The following is a 6,000-nucleotide window of genomic DNA, read 5'->3' as shown; positions in this document are numbered from 1 at the left end:
GATGTCACACTCCCAGCACCAACACGGGCTGCATCAACACGAGCTGACCACTCTCCTGGGTTGTCTTCACAACTGGCTGCGGCCGTGTGCTCACAGCTGGACTGTGATCTATCTCAGGTGCGTAGGGCAACCCATGGAGAGAAGCCCAGCCCTGTGTCCACGCGCCATTGCTCTGAAGAGCCCGGGGAGGCTCCCAGCTGGTTCCACAGCTGGCTGCCACGGTGCACCCAGCTTCCTCGGGTGCCTGTAGCCACCAGATCTACACCCTGTGACAGACCGCAGCACTTTGGCCTGGCTGTTCTGGGTCTCGGGGTAGGCAGAGGCTGCCCAGCCCCTGACAAAGTGACAATCACAACTTCCGTGAGCTGTGCAGATTCCTGGCTCAGGACCACCTGGCCACACAGTGGCCGCCCTGAGCTCTGCAGCCTGGCCCCTGCGTGCTGGCTGACTGGCATCTGGAAACGGCTGGAGGGCAGACGCCTGCACTTCTGTTTGATGGCCAGGGACGGAGAAGAGAGCCGCGCTCCCCCTAAACCTCTCTACTCGCTCCTTACACCCAAACCCGAGCTCTAAACCAGAAATCAGGAGAAACCGAGCACAACCAACTTCACACTCCTTGGAAGGAAGGGCCTCTCGGGGAACCCCGCAGATGATGCGGAGAGTAACTGACGCACTAACTTGGCTCAGACGGAAGGAGCCTGTCTTCCTCCCAGAGCATCAACGTGGAGACAGTGGGAAGAGTGTGCAGAGAGTCTCCGACGACGTGAGCCGGGCTCATCTATGTGGGCTGTGCCGTTTACATTGGAAAACAAACAAACAATCAGAAAGCAGGAGGGCAGAACAAATTGACAAACTGCACCGAAGTAACCATTCCAAAATTACATGAATCACGGCCTGTTTTGGAATGACTGCTTACTTAAAAGCAGATGTTGTTTAAGAAGGATGAAGGGAGTGTGCTCTGTGTTGGGAGGAATTTTTGAAAAGGCAGCTGCTTTCCGGTACCAGAAAAGATGGCTGCCTGTGGCTGGCTCTGTTGGCCCAAAACCCGTCCTCCTTGAGACCCGCTGACCTAACTTGGCAGGTGGAATGAGCACGAGGAGGGTCCAGGGCAGACAGCACTCAGGCGGGGCAAGCTCATCACCTGGACAGCCTCGGGGTCTGGCCCTGCCTGTTTCCCCTGAGGACCACCTGGGTGCCTGGCTGCAAGGAGCGAGGGCCTTGGTGCAAAGCCAGGCAGAGCCGTGGTGATGATGGACGTCCTACCCTCGGGGTGCACTGTATTCTTATCCAAGAGGTAAGCATGGGCTCTCTTCTTGCCCCTCCAACCCCAGACTGTCCTTCAGGGAGCTAGTGATGATTCCCCAGGGGGCGGGTGGCAGGAGGACGCACAGACACCCGCTCCCCTCCGGCTGCTCTGCCGTCCCTCGGCCTCTTTTCTCCCTCTCGAAACTATTTTGGGTGCTTCTTTGCTAAGTACCTGCTCCTCCCATGGCAGAATGCACCTCCAAGGACGGGACTTTGCCCCTCTTGCTCCCAGCCACACGGCCACCGTGGCGGACAAGGAGTCCTTGTGAATAAGCGGATGGACGCACAATGGGCCGATTATGGTGAGTCTGGAAGAGCCGCCTCCCTTCCATCTGCTCGTGTGAGCGGCGTCTTGTTAAAGAACTCACCAACTAAAGCAAGAACGGCTCCAGGAGTCAGGAGTCTGGGCGCTTTTTCCATCACGACTGGAGGGATGTGTTTGCGGAAAACGGGAGGAGAATGACCCAGTGGAGCACCGGGCTCCGCGAGGCTGAGATCTCCCTGATGAAAGAGGGGGATGATGGCGACCGAGGGAGAAGGGAAAGGGAGGTCCTGGCGCCATTCTGGAATGAACCACTGGGAAGATGCAGCCTGACTGAGGCGACCGGGCATCCCAGACTCAGGGCTGTTTCCTACTTTGTCTTCCAAGACACTGGAGTCAGCTCAGCTTTGGAAGGTTCTGGACCATCTGGAAGAAGTGCAAGGATGGAATCTCTCTCCATGGGCAAGAGAGTCCAAGCAGAGACAGGCCACAGCGATGTGCTCATCTTATGACCCTGCCGACCGATCGGACATCTACGCACAACATGCCTGAATATCCAAACCCGTAAGGAAGGTTCTGCCTGATGTCAGAACCGGGCTGTGAGGAGAGAAGAAAGATGAACGCAAGACGGCCAAAGCACAGTGGCGAGGGCTGACTTCCTGATGGTGTGATTCAGAGGTGGGGAGGTTCTGGTGCATCTCAGTGTGAGTGTGAAATGCTTCAGGAAGGACAGAGGTGCCTGGGCACTGAAGGCCGCAGGAGGAATCTGCTCAGACCCAAGCCTGGGGAGGGCCAGAGCAGGAACCTAGGGACTGTCCTTTCTGTGCCAGGCCGACCCTGAGCGGGAACCCTGACAGCCCCTACCCCGCTCTCCACAAGTCCACACGGAGCCCCAGAGGGCTGAGATGGAAGGGTGTGGGCAGGCACCTGGCTTGGCCTTCTTTTGGACTTTGCTGGAGCCAGGCCCAGTGAGGAAGGCCCAGGACGCTTTCACACTCAAAGCTCAGAAACAAAAGCCATTCCACTCATATCCCGGCCAGATAAAAGTGACATCAGGCATGTAAATGACCAAGCCTTCAGGAAAGAGCAGATATCTCTCGAGAGCTAAACCGACTGTTTCAAACACTTAAAGGGTCAACAGGTGGCCAGTGGACAGTGGCCAGCATGCTGCCTCGGGGACTTGTGACAGGGAAGCCAAAGGTACACAGGGGAAGAGACAAAAATCTGGGGACCTCACCCAACCGTGTCACCCTCTCTTGGATACTTCCTATGAGGAAAGAAGCCACAGAAAAGGCAAGGCCTGGGGCTTGGGGTGTCCACTGGTGGACAAGTGCTGAGCCTGCACCCGGCCTGACGCAGCGCACCCTGAGCTGCAGCTGGGCATCCCTCACTGTGGTGGGCTGAGCCCTTTCCTGTGCCACCCCCAAGGCCACAGAAGTCCCCGGGGTCGGAAGGGTGTGGCCAGCACCTAACAGTGGACATCTCTGCATTCCCTCCCTCCTGCACCGGGACACGGTGGCCAGGGAGTGTTGCTGGAGCAGCGTGGACTCTCTAGACTGGTGTGCACCGGGCCACCTTTGCTTCTCTGGGCTCATCCCGGGGGAACTCGCAGCCCTGCCCTGAGCCCACGCCAAGAGGCTGCTGCAGGGTGTGGGGAGGCTCAGCCTCCTGCCTGGGCTCCCCGGCACTCAGAACACCCAAGTCCAGCTCGGCCGCCTCTGGCCAGCCGCCAGCCCTTGTCGTGTGCTCACACAGAGCTGTGTTCGCCTAGAGCAAGGGAGGCCCGGCGCCCACCTGCAGGGAGAGAGGGGCTCCAGGGTACAGGTGGCACTACACAGACGCCCTGCAGGCGAGTCTCAGAGCCCAGGACAGCCAAGGGCCAGGGGCAGATGCTGGCCATGTCTGGGCAAGTGCCAAATCTTTGAGGAAAAGGACAAAACAAAGACCAAAAACCAAAAGAACCACTTCCCTGGTTCTGAGCCGTGCGCGGGTGAGGCCTGCGGGAGGACGTGGGGCGGGAGCCCTTTCCCTCCCGGGACGGCTTCTCTATCCACACGCTTCAGGGTGTCTCAGAGGGAGACCGGGTCCCCTGCTAGCTGGGGACGGGGAGGGGCACAAGCACCGCCATCTCCCTGGCCTTTCACCTCAGTTAAAGTTCCCTCCGTCTTGTCACACGGTCCCTCCGTCTGGTCACACGGTCCCTCCGTCTGGTCACACGGTCCCTCGGTCTGGCCACACATTCTACTAGTGAGATGGAGGTCACGCTGGCCCCACAGGAAACTCATCCTTTGGAGAGTGACCCCCAAATCTGATCTGGGCTTCTGCCTTTAAGGCAGGATGTGGGGCCAGGAGACGGATCCCCCGGTCCCTCCCCAGGTGCCGGCGAGCAGCACGTGGGGCCCAGGGAGCCGTATTTCTAGGTGGGGGACATTCTCTGTCACCAGGCCCCAGCCTGGTCCCGTGTCCCAGGGAAAGGGCCTGGCGGGGTTCTTCACCAGGAAACTCAACACTGGCTGCGGCGTCCTGCCCGGGTTCCCACTGACCTTCACAGTCACCCTGGGCCCAAGTAAAAGCGGCAGCGCCTGCCCACCCAGGCCTGGGAGGACACTCAGAACGTGCTGGGCACCTCTCTCCACGCTGCTGCTCATCCCCAGACTGGGGCCCGAGCACTTGCATGTGGCCCCGACGTGCGCGCACACCTGGAAGGATGTATGCTTCTGCTGTTTGGAACTGGAAAATTTCTTTAATTCAGTCTCTGCTGTATAACACAGATGTCCAGGAACCCACCGCCCACCCAGCCTGGGGCCAGGCCCCTTCTCGGCAGCCAGCCACGCGAATGTGCGTGCAGCCATTAGGTGGCCTCTTCCAACAACTGAACGCAGAGGGGAACATGGGTGCACAGGTGTGTACATATGTATAGAAAACCGTGGTGTTCTTCATTCTGGCCCCAGATGACAGATCACACGTTGGTGGCACTCAGCAAGTATCTATGTCACTCAGGGCCTCGTCGCCTGGGCCGAGGCTGTCCCCCAGGATGCACGAAACACCAGGTCACCAGGAAGAATGAAGACTATGCTCACCTGTGGAACTGTATTTCCAATATAGGCGTATATATGCGTGTGTGAGTGTGTGTGCAGGGGTGTGTGTGTGTGTGTACGCGCTATGCGTGTGAGGTTGCCAGAGTAGAAAATACCAGTTTATTCTGTTCGTACTAAGCATGTTAAATAAATTGGATTTTGTAACCTATAACACAAATTTTTTTAAAAAGGAACATTGAAGGTCTTCAAAAATTGCTACAGTACAAAAAAAGTGTGTGTGTGTTTGTGTGTGCGTGTGTGTGTGTGTGTCTGTTGGTATTTATATATTTATATATGTATATTAACCAGAAATAGTGACTCTATCGGAAGAGAACCCCACCCCTGTTTTCTGTAAGATTTCGACACGTGATCTGCTCGGCTCCTGCTCTGGGCCGAGGCTCTCGGTCAGTACATGGCACATAATGGTATTATTGGCACAGGTTCAGAATCGTGGTACAAATCCCAGGCTTTGGTGGCCTCCTGTCCTTTCCTCTTGGCCTCCCTCTGTCTCCGGTCCCCCTTCTTGCATTTCTTCTTTCTGTTCTCCAAAGAAAACTCTGGAAGAAGGCAGTCACCCATAGGCGTGAGCAATTTTTACAAAAATAGATTTGGCCTAGAGCATCCTGCTGCGGCTTTTCCCACCGGCAAACAGAAGTGGGAGGTGCGGGACCTCCCCCTCGGAGAGTTTAGTTTTAGGTTTTGTGTTTTTGTTTGTTTTGTTTTTACAGGTTCGCCAACGGAATCCTGGGTGGGAAGAACACAGAGAGGTTAAGTGGCAGCAGGCCCAGACACAGGAGGCCCAGGGGACCCCGCCACACACCCTGCCCAGGGGCTCTGGTCCGTCCACAGTCACCCGGGGTGGCCACAGAACCCCAAGGTTCTCTTGAAGTCAGCCACCAGGAATGGGAGCAAAGGCTGGGAGCCCTGGGGCCGTGACACGTGCCCCACGCTGGTGTCAGCTGCTGCCGTCCACGCAGGCCTGCTTCCTAAGAGGGCCTGGGCCCACCTCCTCCCAGGCCTGGGTGCACCCACCCCTCGGCCACTCCCCGTCCAGCTCTGACCAGGGAGCCGAGGTTAATGGCGGCCCTCACCCAGCCTGCTACCTCCCAGCCACACATGGGCAGCTCCATGCGGCCTACAGTGCAGAGGCCACTCAGCCCTGTGGACTGTCCCCCTGCCGTGGTCTGGTGTCCCCTTCAGTCCAGCACTCTCTTGGAGGCTTGCTCTGTTGGGGTCCCCTACCCTCTCCTTCGTATTTACAAGATTTGGGAGAGGGAGGGGTTTCAAAAAAATGAAGTGATTTAACACAGAGAGCTGTGCCTCTGGCAGGCCTTCCTTCACCTGAACTCTTTTTGA

General features: G+C 57.5%; 1 protein-coding gene across 1 annotated transcript in view; it reads right to left on the bottom strand.

Annotated features, from left to right (window-relative positions):
• Positions 1–4,976: 4,976 nt before the first annotated feature.
• Ajap1 (adherens junctions associated protein 1) overlaps positions 4,977–6,000 on the bottom strand; it is a 93,162-nt gene continuing 92,138 nt past the window's right edge. The window contains exon 6 of the mRNA XM_026386140.2: positions 4,977–5,388. The gene's annotated coding sequence lies outside the window, so the exon portion shown is untranslated. The remainder of the gene's footprint in view (positions 5,389–6,000) is intronic.

The sequence above is a fragment of the Urocitellus parryii genome, chromosome 11 (genome assembly GCF_045843805.1).
Source record: "Urocitellus parryii isolate mUroPar1 chromosome 11, mUroPar1.hap1, whole genome shotgun sequence".
NCBI classification, from domain to species: Eukaryota; Metazoa; Chordata; class Mammalia; order Rodentia; family Sciuridae; genus Urocitellus; species Urocitellus parryii.
The sequence above is the reverse complement of the archived record's forward strand: the minus strand, read 5'-3'. Positions and strand labels throughout refer to the sequence as shown.